Genomic DNA, 17,398 nt, shown 5'->3' on the forward strand with positions numbered 1-17,398 from the left:
TTACTTAATTTGCACATATTTATGAATTTCCCAAAGTTCTTTCTGTAAATTTCATTCTATTGTGGTTATAGAATATGCTATGTATGATTTCGATACTTTTAAATTTATTGAGACTTTTTATATCATAACATTATGATCTATCCTGGTGAATATTCCATGTGCACTTGAGGTAAACCTGTATTCTGCTGTTGTTCTATGGAGTGTTCTGTAAGATGTATAGCTGGTATATAGTATTGTTCAAGTCTTCTATGGTCTTGTTGCTCTTCTATCTAGTTGTTCTATATGGAATTGCAAGTGGATCATTGAAATCTCCAGCAGGTATTGTTGAATTGTCTACTTCTTCAATTCTATCAGTTTTTGCTTCATGTATTTTTGGGGCTTCATTTTTAGGTGCATATATGTTTATAATAATTATATCTTCTTGATAGATTAACTCTTTTTTATCATTATAAAATATTTGTCTTTAGTAACAATTTTTGTCTCCTCTAGTTTGTTTGATATTAACATAGCCACTCCAGCTCTCTTTTGATTACTCTTTGTATGGTGTATCTCTTTCATCATTTTACTTTCAACTTATTTGTGTTTTTGGGCAAAGAATGTATCTCTTATAAACAGCACATAGTTGCATTATGTTTCTCTTTATCCATTCTGTAATCTCTGCCTTTGATTGAAGTGTTTTAACCATTTGCATTCAGTGTAAGTACTGATAAGGTCGGATTTACATCTGTCATTTTGCTATTTGTTTCTTATGTGCCTTGTGTGTTTTTTGTGGATCTAGTCTTCCATTACTGTCTTCTTTTATATTAAATATATATTTTCAGTGTAGTATTTTAATTCCTTTGTAATCTCTTTTATTATAGTTTTGGGTTATTTTCTTACTTTTTTCCCTGGGGATTATAGTTCCATCTTAACCTAAAACAATGTATTTCAGATTAATGTCTACTTAACTTTAATAGTATACAAAAACGTTACTCCTGTAGAGACTAGAGCTCCAACTCTGTTCTGCCCCTTCCACTGGCTGCCAGGCTTCTGGTTTCACTGTGATAATGGGCTGTTGGTTTTCACGCTACTGTGGAACTGGGAAGGGGGTATGGCAATAGGGCAAGTTAAGATATGACAGAGGGGAGCTTCAAGATGGCGGAAGAGTAAGATGCGGAGATCACCTTCCTCCCCACAAACACATCAGAAATACATTTACATGTGGAACAGCTCCTACAGAACACCTACTGAACGCTGACAGACTAACTCAGACCTCCCAAAAGGCAAGAAACTCCCCTCATACCTGGGTAGGGTAAAAGAGAAAAAGAGACAAAGAATAGGGACGGGACCTGCACCAGTGGGTGGGAGCTGTGAAGGAGGAAAGGTTTCCACACACTAGAAACCCCTTCGTGGGCGGAGACTGTGGGCGGCGTAGTTGGGGGGGGGAGCTTCAGAGCCACAGAGGAGAACACAGCCACAGGGGTGCGGAGGGCAAAGCGGAGAGACTCCCGCACAGAGGATCGGTGCCGACCAGCACTCACCAGCCCGAGAGGCTTCTCTGCTCACCCATTGGGGTGGGCGGGGGCTGGGAGCTGAGGCTCCGGCTTCGGTCGGATCCCAGGGAGAGGACTGGGGTTGGCTGTGTGAACACAGCCTGAAGGGGTCTAGTGCACCACAGCTGGCCAGAGGGAGTCCGGGAAAAAGTCTGGAGGTGCCGAAGAGGCAAGAGAATTTTTCGTGCCTCTTTGTTTCCTGGTGCGCGAGGAGAAGGTATTAATAGTGCCATATAAATGAGCTCCAGAGAGGGGCGAGAGCCGCGGCTATCAGCGCGGACACCAGAGATGGGCAGGAGATGCTAAGGCTGCAGCTGCCGCCACCAACAAGCCTGTGTGCAAGCACAGGTCACTATTCACACCTCCCCTCCCGGGAGCCTGTGCAGCCCGCCACTGCCAGGGTCCTGTGATCCAGGGACAACTTCCCCGGGACAACACATGGCACACCTCAGGCTGGTGCAACATCATGCAGGTCTCTGCCGCCACGGGCTCACCCCACATCCGTACCCATGCCTCCCCCTGGCCTGAGTGAGCCAGAGCCCCCGAAGCAGCTGCTCCTTTAAGCCCATCCTGTCTGAGCGAAGAACAGATGCCCTCAGGCGACCTACAGGCAGAGGCGGGTCCAAATCCAAAGCTGAACCCCAGGAGCTGTGCGAACAAAGAAGAGAAAGGGAAATTACTCCCAGCAGCCTCAGGAGCAGTGAATTAAGTCTCCACAGTCAACTTGATGTACCCTGCATCTGTGGAATACCTGAATAGACAACGAATCATCCCAAATTGAGGAGGTGGACTTTGGGAGCAACGATATATATATATTTTTCCCTTTTTCTCTTTTTGTGAGTGTGTATGTGTATGCTTCTGTGTGTGATTTTGTCTGTATAGCTTTGCTTTGATCATTTGTCCTAGGGTTCTGTCTGTCCACTTTTTTTTTAATTACTTAAAAGAATTTTTTCTTAATAATTATTTTTTTATTTCTTATTGTAATAACTTTATTTTATTTTACTTTATCTTCTTTCTTTCTTTCTCTTTCTTTCTTTCTTCTTTCTTTCTTTCTTTCTCTCTTTCTTTCTTTCTTTCTTTCTTTCTCCCTTTTATTCTGAGTCGTGTGGAGGACAGGCTCTTGGTGCTCCAGCCAGGTGTCAGGGCTGTGCCACTGAGGTGGGAGAGCCAAGTTCAGGACACTGGCCCACAAGAGACCTCCCAGCTCCACGTAATATCAAATGGTGAAAAGCTCCCAGAGATCTCTATCTCAACGCCAAGTCCCAGCTCCACTCAACGACCAGCAAGCTACAGTGCTGGACACCCTATGCCAAACAACTAGCAAGACAGGAACACAGCCCCATCCATTAGCAGAGAGGCTGCCTAAAAACATAATTAGGCCACGGACACCCCAAAACACACCACCAGACGTGGACCAGCCCACCAGAAAGACAAGATCCAGCCTCATCCACCAGAATACAAGCACTAGTCCCCTCCACCAGGAAGCCTACACAACCCACTGAAACAACCTTAGTCACTGGGGACAGACACCAAAAACAATGGAAACTATGAACCTGCAGCCTACGAAAAGGAGAACCCAAACACAGTAAGTTAAGCAAAATGAGAAGACAGAGAAACACACAGCAGATGAAGGAGCAAGGCAAAAACCCTTCAGACCTAACAAATGAAGAGGAAATAAGCAGTCTACCTGAAAAATAATTCAGAATAATGATAGTAAAGATGATCCAAAATCTCGGAAATAGAATGGAGAAAATACAAGAAACGTTTAAGAAGGACCTAGAAGAAGTAAACAGCAAACAAACAGAGGTGAATAACACAATAAATGAAATTAAAAATTCTCTAGAAGGGATCAAGAGCAGAATAACTGAGGCAGAAGAATGGATAAGTGACCTGGAAGATAAAATAGTGGAAATAACTACTGCAGAGCAGAATAAAGAAAAAAGAATGAAAAGAATTGGGGACAGTCTGAGAGACATGTGGGACAATATTAATCACACCAACATTTGAATTATAGAGGTCCCAGAAGAAGAAGAGAAAAAGAAAGGGACTGAGAAAATATTCGAAGAGATTATAGTTGAAAACTTCCCTAATATGGGAAAGGAAATAGTTAATCAAGTCCAGGAAGGACAGAGAGTCCCATACAGGATAAATCCAAGGAGAAACACGCCAAGACACATATTAATCAAACTATCAAAAATTAAATACAAAGAACAAATATTAAAAGCAGCAAGGGAAAACAACAAATAACACACAAGAGAATCCCCCTAAGATTAACAGCTGAACTATCAGCAGAAACTCTGCAAGCCAGAAGGGAGTGGCAGGACATATTTAACGTGATGAAGGAGAAAAACCTACAACCAAGATTACTCTACCCAGCAAGGATCTCATTCAGATTCGATGGAGAAATTAAAACCTTTACAGACAAGCAGAAGCTAAGAGAGTTCAGCACCACCAAACCAGCTTTACAACAAATGCTAAAGGAACTTCTCTAGGCAGGAAACACAAGAGAAGGAAAAGACCTACAATAACAAATCAAAAACAACTAAGAAAATAGTAAGAGGAACATACATATCGATAATAACCTAAAATGTAAATGGATGAAATGCTCCAACCAAAAGACATAGATTGGCTGAATGGATACAAAAACAAGACCCATATATATGCTGTCTACAAGAGACCCACTTCAGACCTAGGGACACATACAGACTGAAAGTGAGGGGATGGAAAAAGATATTCCATGCAAATGAAAATCAAAAGAAAGCTGGAGTAGCAATTCTCACATCAGAGAAAATAGACCTTAAAACAAAGAGTATTACAAGAGACAAAGAAGGACACTACATAATGATCAAGGGATCAGGTCACTCCAAGAAGAAGATATAACAATTGTAAATATTTATGCACCCAACATAGGAGCACCTCAGTACATAAGGCAAATACTAACAGCCATAAAAGGGGAAATCGACAGTAACACAATCATAGTAGGAGACATTAACACCCCACTTTCACCAAAGGGCAGATCCTCCAAAATGAAAATAAAAAAAGAAATACAAGCTTTAAATGATACATTAAACAAGATGGACTTAATTGGTATGTATGGGACATTCCATCCCAAAACAACAGAATACATATTCTTCTCAAGTGCTCAGGGAACATCCACCAAGATAGATGATATCTTGGGTCACAAATCAAGCCTTGGTAAATTTAAGAAGATTGAAATCATGTCAAGTATCTTTTCCAACCACAAAGCTATGAGACTAGATATCAGTTACAGGAAAAAATCTGTAAGATATACAAACACATGGAGGCTAAACAACACATTACTTAATAACCAAGAGATCACTGAAGAAACCAAAGAGGAAATCAAAAAATACCTAGAAGCAAATGACAATGAAAACACAATGACCCAAAACCTATGGGATGCAGCAAAAGCAGTTCTAAGAGGGAAGTTTATAGCAATTCAAGCCTACCTTAAGAAACAGGAAACATCTAAAATAAACAACCTAACCTTACACCTAAAGCAATTAGAGAAAGAAGAACAAAAAAACCCCAAAGTTAGCAGAAGGAAAGAAATCATAAAGATCAGGTCAGAAATAAATGAAAAAGAAATGAAGGAAACGATAGCAAAGATCAATAAAACTAAAAGCTGGTTCTTTGAGAAGATAAACAAAATTGAAAAACCACTAGCCAGACTCATCAAGAAAAAAAAGGCGAAGCCTCAAATCAACAGAATTAGAAATGAAAAAGGAGAAGTAACAACTGACACTGCAGAAATACAAAGGATCATGAGAGATTACTACAAGCAACTTTATGCCAATAAAATGCACAACCTGGAAGAAAAGGACAAATTCTTAGAAATTCACAACCTTCTGAGACTGAACCAGGAAGAAATAGAAAATATGAACAGACCAATCAGAAGCACTGAAATTGAAACTGTGATTAAAAATCTTCCAACAAACAAAAGCCCAGGACCAGATGGCTTCACAGGCGAATTCTATCAAACATTTAGAGAAGAGCTAAGACCTATCCTTTTCAAACTCTTCCAAAATATAGCAGAGGGAGGAACACTCCCAAACTCATTCTACGAGGCCACCATCACTCTGATACCAACACCAGACAAAGATGTCACAAAGAAAGAAAACTAGAGGCCAATATCACTGATGAACATAGATGCAAAAATCCTCAACACAATACTAGCAAGCAGAATCCAACAGCACATTAAAATGATCATACACTATGATCAAGTGGGGTTCATCCCAGGAATTCAAGGATTCTTCAATATATTCAAATCAACGTGATACACCATATTAACAAATTGAAGGACAAAAACCATATGATCATCTCAGTAGATGCAGAGAAAGTTTTCAACAAAATTTAACACCCATTTATGATAAAAACCCTGCAGAAAGTAGGCATAGAGGGAACTTTCCTCAACATAGTAAAGGCCATATATGACAAACCCACAGCCAACATCGTCCTCAATGCTGAAAAACTGAAACCATTTCCACTAAGATCAGGAACAAGACAAGGTTGCCCACACTCACCACTATTATTCAACATAGTTTTGGAAGTCTTAGCCACAGCAACCAAAGAAGAAAACGAAATAAAAGGAATCCAAATCGGAAAAGGAGAAGTAAAGCTGTCACTGTTTGCAGATGACATGATACTATACATAGAGAATCCTAAAGATGCTACCAGAAAACTCCTAGAGCTAATCAATGAATTCGGTAAAGTAGCAGGATACAAAATAAATGCACAGAAATCTCTTGCATTCCTATACAGTAATGATGAAAAATCTGAAAATGAAATTAAGAAAACACTCCCATTTACCATTGTAACAAAAAGAATAAAATATATAGGAATAAACCTACCTGAGGAGACAAAAGACGTGTATGCAGAAAATTATGACACTGATGAACGAAATTAAAGATGATATATATAGATGGAGAGATATACCATGTTCTTGGAGTGGAAGAATCAACATTGTGAAAATGACTCTACTACCCAAAGCAATCTACAGATTCAATGCAATCCCTATCAAACTACCACTGGCATTTTTCACAGAACTAGAACAAAAAACTTCACAATTTCTATGGAAACACAAAAGACCCCGAATAGCCAAAGCAATGTTGAGAACGAAAAATGGAGCTGGAGGAGTCAGTCTCCCTGACTTCAGACTATACTACAAAGCTGCAGTAATCAAGACAGTATGGTACTGGCACAAAAACAGAAATATAGATCAATGGAACAGGACAGAAAGCCCAGAGATAAACCCACGCACATATGGTCACCTTATCTTTGATAAAGGAGGCAAGAATATGCAGTGGAGAAAAGACAGCCTCGTCAATTAGTGGTGCTGGAAAAACTCGATAGCTACATGTAAAAGTATGAAACTAGAACACTCCCTAACACCATACACAAAAATAAACTCTAAATGGATTAAAGACCTAAATGTAAGGCCAGACACCATCAAACTCTTAGAGGAAAACCTAGGCAGAACACTCTATGACATAAATCACATCAAGATCCTTTTTGACCCACCTCCTAGAGAAATGGAAATAAAAACAAAAATTAACAAATGGGACCTAAGGAAACTTAAAAGCTTTTGCACAGCAAAGGAAACCATAAAGAAGACAAAAAGAGAACCCTCAGAATCGGAGAAAATATTTGCAAGTGAAGCAACTGACAAAGGATTAATCTCCAAGATTTAGAAGCAGCTCATGCAGCTCAATAGCAAAAAAACAAACAACCCAATCCAAAAATGGGCAGAAGACCTAAATAGACATTTCTCCAAAGAAGATATACAGATTGCCAACAAACACATGAAAGAATGCTCAACATCATCAATCATTAGAGAAATGCAAATCAAAACTACAATGGGATATCATCTCACACCGGTCAGAATGGCCATCATCAAAAAATCTGCAAACAGAGGGATTAACCAAGATGGCGGAGTAGAAGGACGTGCTCTCACTCCCTCTTGCGAGAGCACCAGAATCACAACTGGCTGCTGGACAATCATCGACAGGAAGACACTGGACTTCACCAAGGAGGATACCCCACGTCCAAGGACAGAGGAGAAGCCACAGTGAGACGGTAGGAGGGGCGCAATCAGAGTAAAATCAAATCCCATAACTGCTGGGTGGGTGACTCACAGACTGGCGAACACTTATACCACAGAAGTACACCCACCGGAGTGAAGGTTCGGAGCCCCACGTCAGGCTTCCCAACCTGGGGGTCCGGCAACGGGAGGAGGAATTCATAGAGAATCAGACTTTGAAGCCTAGTGGGAATTGATTGCAGGACTTTGACAGGACTGGGGGAAACAGAGACCCCACTCTTGGAGGGCGCACACGGAACAGTGTGCACATCGGGACCCGGGGGAAGGAGCAGTGACCCTGGGGGAGACTGAACCAGACCTACCTGCTAGTGTTGGAGGGTCTCCTGCAGAGGCGGGGGCTGGCTCTGTTTCACCGTGGGGACAAGGACACTGGCAGCGGAGGTTCTGGGAAGTACTCCTTGGCGTGAGCCCTCCCAGAGTCTGCCATTAGCCCCACCAAAGAGCCCAGGTAGGCTCCAGTGTTGGGTTGCCTCAGGCAAAACAACCAACAAGGAGGGAACCCAGCCCCACCCATCAACAGTCAAGTGGATTAAAGTTTTTTGGAGCCCTGACCGCCACAGCAACAGTAAGCTCTACCCAGCACCAGAGCCTCCCATCAAGCCTCTTAGATAGCCTCAACCACCAGAGGGCAGGCAGCAGAAGCAAGAAAAACTACAATCCTGCAGCCTGTGGACCAAAAACCACATTTACAGAAAGATAGACAAGATGAAAAGGCAGAGGGCGATATACCAGATGAAGGAACAAGAAAAAACCCCAGAAAAACAACTAAATGAAGTGGAGATAGGCAACCTTCCAGAAAAAGAATTCAGAATAATGATAGTGAAGATGATCCAGGACCTCGGAATAAGAATGGAAGCAAAGAGTGAGAAGATGCAAGAAATGATTAACAAAGACCTAAAAGAATTAAAGAACAAACAAACAGAGATGACCAATACAATAACTGAAATGAAAACTACACTAGAAGGAATCAGTAGCAGAATAACTGAGGCAGAAGAACGGATAAGTGACCTGGAGGACAGAATGGTGGAATTCACTGCTGCGGAACAGACTAAAGAAAAAAGAATGAAAAGAAATGAAGACAGCCTAAGAGACCTCTGGGACAACATTAAACGCAACAACATTCGCATTATAGGGGTCCCAGAAGGAGAAGAGAGAGAGAAAGGACCAGAGAAAATATTTGAAGAGATTATAGTGGAAAACTTCCCTAACATGGGAAAGGAAATAGCCACCCAAGCCCAGGAAGCACAGAGGGTCCCATACAGGATAAACCCAAGGAGAAACACGCCGAGACACATAGTAATCAAAGGGGCAAAAATTAAAGACAAAGAAAAATTATTGAAAGCAGCAAGGGAAAAATGACAAATAACATACAAGGGAACTCCCATAAGGTTAACAGCTGATTTCTCAGCAGAAACTCTACAAGCCAGAAGGGAGTGGCATGATATACTTAAAGTGATGAAAGGGAAGAACCTACAACCAAGATTACTCTACCCGGCAAGGATCTCATTTAGATTCGATGGAGAAATCAAAAGCTTTACAGACAAGCAAAAGCTAAGAGAATTCAGCACCACCAAACCAGCTCTACAACAAATGCTAAAGGAACTTCTCTAAGTGGGAAACACAAGAGAAGAAAAGGACCTACAAAACAAACTCAAAACAATTAAGAAAATGGTCATAGGAACATACATATCGATAATTACCTTAAACGTGAATGGATTAAATGCTCCAACCAAAAGACACAGGCTTGCTGAATGGATACAAAAACAAGACCCATATATATGCTGTCTACAAGAGACCCACTTTAGACCTAGGGACACATACAGACTGAAAGTGAGGGGATGGAAAAAGATATTCCATGCAAAAGGAAATCAAAAGAAAGCTGGAGTAGCTATACTCATATCAGATAAAATAGACTTTAAAATAAAGAATGTTACAAGAGACAAGGAAGGACACTACATAATGATCAAGGGATCAATCCCAGAAGAAGATATAACAATTATAAATATATATGCACCCAACATAGGACCACCTCAATACATAAGGCAACTGCTAACAGCTATAAAAGAGGAAATGGACAGTAACACAATCATAGTGGGGGACTTTAACACCTCCCTTACGCCAATGGACAGATCATCCAAAATGAAAATAAATAAGGAAAAAGAAGTTTTAAATGACACAATAGACCAGATAGATTTAATTGATATTTATAGGGCATTCCATCCAAAAACAGCAGATTACACTTTCTTCCCAAGTGTGCACAGAACATTCTCCAGGATAGATCACATCTTGGGTCACAAATCAAGCCTCAGTAAATTTAAGAAAATTGAAATCATATCAAGTATCTTTTCTGACCCCAACGCTATGAGATTAGAAATGAATTACAGGGGAAAAAACGTAAAAAACACAGACACATGGAGGCTAAACAATACGTTACTAAATTACCAAGAGATCACTGAAGAAATCAAAGAGGAAATCAAAAAATACCTAGAGACAAATGACAATGAAAACACGACGACCCAAAACCTATGGGATGCGGCAAAAGCAGTTCTAAGAGGGAAGTTTATAGCTATACAAGCCTACCTCAAGAAACAAGAAAAATCTCAAGTAAACAATCTAACCTTACCCCGAAAGAAACTAGAGAAAGAAGAACAAACAAAACCCAAAGTTAGCAGAAGGAAAGAAATCATAAAGATCAGAGCAGAAATAAATGAAGTAGAAACAAAGAAAACAATAGCAAAGATCAATAAAATTAAAAGCTGGTTCTTTGAGAAGATAAACAACATTGATAAGCCATTAGTCAGACTAATCAAGGAAAAGAGGGAGAGGACTCAAATCAATAAAATCAGAAACGAAAAAGGAGAAGTTACAACAGACACCGCAGAAATACAAAGCATCCTAAGAGACTACTACAAGCAACTCTATGCCAATAAATTGGACAACCTGGAAGAAATGGACAAATTCTTAGAAAGGTATAACCTTCCAAGACTGAACCAGGAAGAAACAGAAAATATGAACAGACCAATCACAAGTAATGAAATTGAAACTGTGATTAAAAATCTTCCAACAAACAAAAGTCCAGGACCAGATGGCTTCACAGGTGAATTCTATCAAACATTTAGAGAAGAGCTAACACCTATCCTTCTCAAACTCTTCCAAAAAATGGCAGAGGAAGGAACAGTCCCAAACTCATTCTATGAGGCCACCATCATCGTGATACCAAAAGCAGACAAAGACACTACAAAAAAGAAAATTACAGACCAATATCACTGATGAATATAGATGCCAAAATCCTCAACAAAGTACTAGCAAACAGAATCCAACAACACATGAAACGGATCATACACCACGATCAAGTGGGATTTATCTCAGGGATGCAAGGATTCTTCAATATACGCAAATCAATCAATGTGATACACCATATTAACAAATTGAAGAATAAAAACCATATGATCATCTCAATAGATGCATAAAAAGCTTTTGACAAAATTCAGCACCCATTTATGATAAAAACTCTCCAGAAAGTGGGCATAGAGGGAACCTACCTCAACATAATAAAGGCCATATATGACAAACCCACAGCAAACATCATTCTCAATGGTGAAAAACTGAAAGCATTTCCTCTAAGATCAGGAACGAGACAAGGATGTCCACTCTCACCACTATTATTCAACATAGTTCTGGAAGTCCTAGCCACGGCAATCAGAGAGGAAAAAGAAATAAAAGGAATACAAATTGGAAAAGAAGAAATCAAACTGTCACTGTTTGCAGATGACATGATACTATACATAGAGAATCCTAAAACTGCCACCAGAAAACTGCTAGAGCTAATTAGTGAATATGGTAAAGTTGCAGGATACAAAACTAATGCACAGAAATCTCTTGCATTCCTGTACACCAATGATGAAAAATCTGAAAGAGAAATTATGGAAACACTCCCATTTACCATTGCAACAAAAAGAATAAAATACCTAGGAATAAACCCACCTAGGGAGACAAAAGACCTGGATGCAGAAAACTATAAGACACTGATGAAAGAAATGAAAGATGATACCAACAGATGGAGAGATATACCATGTTCTTGGATTGGAAGAATCAACAATTTGAAAATGACTATACTACCCAAAGCAATCTACAGATTCAATGCAATCCCTATCAAATTACCAATGGCATTTTTTACGGAGCTAGAACAAATCATCTTAAAATTTGTATGGAGACACAAAAGACCCCGAATAGCCAAAGCAGTCTTGAGGGAAAAAAACGGAGCTGGAGGAATCAGACTCCCTGACTTCAGACTATACTACAAAGCTACAGTAATCAAGACAATATGGTACTGGCACAGAAACAGAAACATAGATCAATGGAACAAGATAGAAAGCCCAGAGGTAAACCCACGCACCTATGGTCAACTAATCTATGACAAAGGAGGCAAAGATATACAATGGAGAAAAGACAGTCTCTTCAATAAGTGGTGCTGGGAAAACTGGACAGCTACATGTAAAAGAATGAAATTAGAATACTCCCTAACACCATACACAAAAATAAACTCAAAATGGATTAGAGACCTAAATGTAAGACTGGACACTATCAAACTCTTAGAGGAAAACATAGGAAGAACACTCTTTGACATAAATCACAGCAAGATCTTTTTTGATCCACCTCCTAGAGTAATGGAAATTAAAACAAAAATAAACAAATGGGGCCTAATGAAACTTCCAAGCTTTTGCACAGCAAAGGAAACCATAAACAAGACGAAAAGACAACCCTCAGATTGGGAGAAAATATTTGCAAACGAATCAACGGACAAAGGATTAATCTCCAAAATATATAAACAGCTCATTCAGCTCAATATTAAAGAAACAAACACCCCAATCTAAAAATGGGCAGAGGTCCTAAATAGACACTTCTCCAAAGAAGACATACAGACGGCCACGAAGCACATGAAAAGCTGCTCAACATCACTAATTATTAGAGAAATGCAAATCAAAACTACAACGAGGTATCACCTCACACCAGTTAGAATGGGCATCATCAGAAAATCTACAAACAACAAATGCTGGAGAGGGTGTGGAGAAAAGGGAACCCTCTTGCACTGTTGGTGGGAATATAAATTGATACAGCCACTATGGAGAACAGTATGGAGGTTCCTTAAAAAAACTAAAAATAGAATTACCATATGACCCAGCAATCTCTCTACTGGGCGTATACCCAGAGAAAACCGTAATTCAAAAAGACACATGCACCCGAATGTTCATTGCAGCACTATTTACAATAGCCAGGTCATGGAAGCAACCTAAATGCCCATCAAGAGACGAATGGATAAGGAAGTTGTGGTACATATGTACAATGGAATATTACTCCGCCATAAAAAGGAACGAAATTGAGTCATTTGTTGAGACGTGGATGGATCTAGAGACTGTCATACAGAGTGAAGTAAGTCAGAAAGAGAAAAACAATTATCGTATATTAACGCATGTACGTGGAACCTAGAAAAATGGTACAGATGAGCCGGTTTGCAGGGCAGAAGTTGAGACACAGATATAGAGAACAGACATATGGACACCAAGGGGGGAAAACTGTGGTGGGGTGGGGATGGTGGTGTGCTGAATTGGGCGATTGGGATTGACATGTATACACTGATGTGTATGAAATTGATGACTAATAAGAACCTGCAGTATAAAAAAACAAAGAAAACAACTAATACTAAACTTTCATCGGGTTATTTGTATGGAAATATGTTAATATAAATGTTTCAGACATTACATGAAATTTCTAAAAATCTTATATGTTCTGGTATAATGTTATAAGTCATAATCCTAGTTATTACTTTAAAATGTATATCTCAGAAATAACTAGTTTTCTTGTCAACTGCATTATTATGAACTTTCATCAAATCTTTAACCATGGTCATTTTTAAGTCTTTTGTCATTTACAGACAGTTCTGGGTGTACTCTGATGCTTTTGCAAATATGTTCCTATAAAAGGGTTTCATCTTCAAGAAATTCATGGAAAAGACTCTGACAAGTACAGGTTTCTGGTAACTGACTATACTGCTGAACTGAATGAACAAGCGTTTTCAGAACTCTAATGAAAAACTGATGAACTCATAAAAGTGCTAACAAAAGATCAAGATAAAAAAAAATTAATTACATGGGACTGAGTGAACTGATGAGGATGAGTATAATTTTTGTGACTTTCTGTTTGAATTAAAAAAAAAATCCCACAAGGACTCAGAGGCAAAGAATATACAAATCAATTTTCACTGCAAAGTAAAGGAGCTGCTACAGTGGAGGATTACTGGACTGAATGTCAATATTATGACATAGTATGAGTGTGTTTCATGTTTGGTAACTGCAATCATTGTTGCTTTTGTTGTGGTCATCCATGTACAATGCTTGGTGTCAGTCTATTTATCTCTTGTAAACATTAAAAAAAAAATCTACAAACAATAAATGTTGGAGAGCGTGTGGAGAAAAGGGAATCCTCTTGCACTGTTGGTGGGAATGTAAATTGATACAGCCACTATGGAGAACAATATGGAGGTTCCTTAAAAGACTAAAAATAGCACTACCATACGACCCAGCAATCCCAGTACTGGGCATATACCCTGAGAAAACCATAATTCAAAAAGAGTCATGTACCAAAATGTTCATTGCAGCTCTATTTACAATAGCCAGGACATGAAAGCAACCTAAGTGTCCATCAATAGATGAATGGATAAAGAAGATGTGGCATATGTAAACAATGGAATATTACTCAGCCATAAAAAGGAAGAAACTGAGTTATTTGTAGTGAGGTGGATGGACCTAGAGACTGTCATACAGAGTGAAGTAAGTCAGAAAGAGAAAAACAAATACCATATGCTATCACATATATGTGGAATCTAAAAAAAAAAAAAAAAAAGAAAATGGTCAGAAGAATCTAGGGGCAAGACGGGAATAAAGATGCAGACCTACTAGATAATGGACTTGAGGATACGGGGAGGGGGAAGGGTAAGCTGGGACAAAGTGAGACAGTGGCATAGACATATATACACTACCAAACGTAAAATAGATAGCTAGTGGGAAGCAGTCGCATAGCACAGGGAGATCAGCTCGGTGCTTTGTGACCATCTAGAGGGGTGGGCTAGGGAGGGTAGGAGGGAGGGAGACGCAAGAGGGAAGAGATATGGGGACATATGTATATGTATAACTGATTCACTTTGTTATAAAGCAGAAACTAACACACCATTGTAAAGCAATTGTACTCCAATGAAGATGTTTAAAAAAAAAGATCCTCCCTTGCCTTTTACTTCAGATTTCTTCCCAACTTTGCCATCTGTAGTTTAACTTTTACATGGACATGTTGATAATATTTAGATCATTTCTACTCTGTTCTATATAGTTGTCTGCTGTGCTGTTTCCTTCCTGCCTAACTGGGGGAAAGGAGAATGGTGGTAGGGAATTCCTGGAACAAGAAGCCTGCAGAGAGATCTAAAAAAGTTCACACAAGTCATTTGCCCTCAACCTAGCCAAGGGAAAGCCTCTCTCCATTTCTCCAGTATGTGTTTGTTTCAGAATGGGTCCTGGGATTCATAGCCAGACTCTCCCTCCCTCCTCCATCCCTCCAAATATAAATGTACCCCCCCAGGAGGGCTGGTTCAGAGGACTAGGCGTGGTCCCCTAGGGGTAGCAGCGAGCCCAGTAAGGTGAGGTTTCAGGGTACTGCTCCTTTTGTATGTCAGCCTGGAACAGGACTAAGAGATTCACTTAACCTTGACCCAGTTCCATCCCACTTCCCTGCCAGCAGACACACATATACACCAAGAGATGTGACACATCTCACAGAAGTGTGACTCCTTTATACTATTCACCACATACTTTTCACATGTGCTATTGCCATGTCTCAACATGGCAACCCCATGCACATTTTTACTCTTATTTTATACATGATGAAATGGAAGTTCAGAGAGGTGAATGTGAGTGGCAGAGCTCAGATATTATTTCCAAGGCCATATGAACCTGATTCCAGGCTCCAGAGCCAGAGGGAGGTTGATACTGCACGGTGTTCTGCAGCTGCCTGTGAGCCCCTTCTGCTCTCTCCATATGAGAATTCTTATCCTATGGCGTAGAATAGGGGGCTTGGGTCTATGAGAAGGCTCCAGGCTGGGGCTGTGGGTCTGTATCTCTCCTCCTTTCCTCTCTCTTCCCTTGATCAGCCCTGGGTCTGGCTCTTACATGCTGGGGAGGAAAGGAGGATAGAAAAGGTGGAATGGAAAACAATTCAAGGAAGAAAGCTGCAAACTGTCCAAAAGTCAGCATTTCTCCACGGGTAAGGAAAATGGAATGGTCTGATTGTTATACAAGGTGGCATTAAAAGTAACATAATTGACTGCAATGTGAAATGCCCTTTTGAAAATTCCAGATGAGGAATAAAAATGAGGCAGGCTCAAATGGATTTAAAATTCCAAAAGGTTAGAAAGTGGAAGGCTTTGTGAAGTGTGTTTCTCTTTCTTTTTATTCTCCTACCAGGACCTTTTCAGCAATATTCCTTTCCAATTAACGCTGAGCAATGAGCAAGACTCCTTTTAAAAGTACTTCTTATGGCATAGATGGAGTCTCCCGTTTTGTTATGCGAAATGAATGTCTAGGAGATCAGAATGCAACTATAGGGCGAGCCGTGACTCGAATCCATAAGGAGACCTGGATTTAAGCCCTAGCTCTGTCATTAACCTGCGCTGTCAGCCAGGTCATTTCTCTCTGGGTCACTGTTTTCTTATTTATAAAATGGGAGTGACAGGAAAAGATGTTAAACTAAACGATTTTTTAAAAATTTCTGGTCATAAAATATTTATTAAGGTATACTTTAGGGAATACAGTGAATATAAAATTTAGGATCACAGAATAAAGCAATTTCAATTCTCTCAAAAGTCAGCCCAGTCTTCAGTGCTCCGCAGATGTTAAACCACTGGTGAGACTCACTAAAAGCAGTTTGAGTCCTTTCTGGTTCTGTGGACCATGCTCAGCCTCTTTCCTCTCAAGAGTATAGTCTCTTTGTTACAGAATAGGAGGTCTCTTCCAATTCTTCCATTTGGTATGTGATATGAGGAGACATTTCTGCCCCACCTGTCCCCTTCTCCAGCTCCCCCAGTTAGGCACCATGTGAATGCCCTGTCCTTGAAACTGAGCAAGTACCTTAGAAGAATGAGGGATATGTATGCAGGCAAGGAAGGGAGGAAGAATTATGGCATGGTGGGGGAAAGAAAGAATTGAGAGGCAGACAGATGGATTCAAATTCTGTCTCCACCATTTTTCAGCTGTTGTGATTTTAAATAAGTCGCATAACCTTTCTGAGCCTTACTTTACTTGTCAAAAAGCATGGATATCTTCTGCCTTGTGGGATGTTGTAAAGATCAAGCAACAGAAGATATGTGAAAGGGGTTACAACAGTGTTCACTACTCCACAAATATCACTCATGGTCAAGTCTGATATTCAGTGGGTTCACACTGGTATGGGGTCCATTCTGATTGGTCAGAGCTTGTGCCACAGCAGTTGTGGAATATTTAGAGTATCACTATCTGGTGGTTATTATTATTATTACCCAGGATTTCTAGAAGGCCAATCCTCTTAGAAAAACCTAGAAGACTCTCCTTCCCTGGACCTGGAGAGTCATGCCTCAGCCAGTGCTCACTCCTTTCCAGGGCAGCTTGTTCAGATACATGTAAAGAGCGATTGCTGAGCATGTGCGCTCCTTTGGGCTCTGCAGTTATCA

The sequence above is a fragment of the Eschrichtius robustus genome, chromosome X (genome assembly GCF_028021215.1).
Source record: "Eschrichtius robustus isolate mEscRob2 chromosome X, mEscRob2.pri, whole genome shotgun sequence".
NCBI classification, from domain to species: Eukaryota; Metazoa; Chordata; class Mammalia; order Artiodactyla; family Eschrichtiidae; genus Eschrichtius; species Eschrichtius robustus.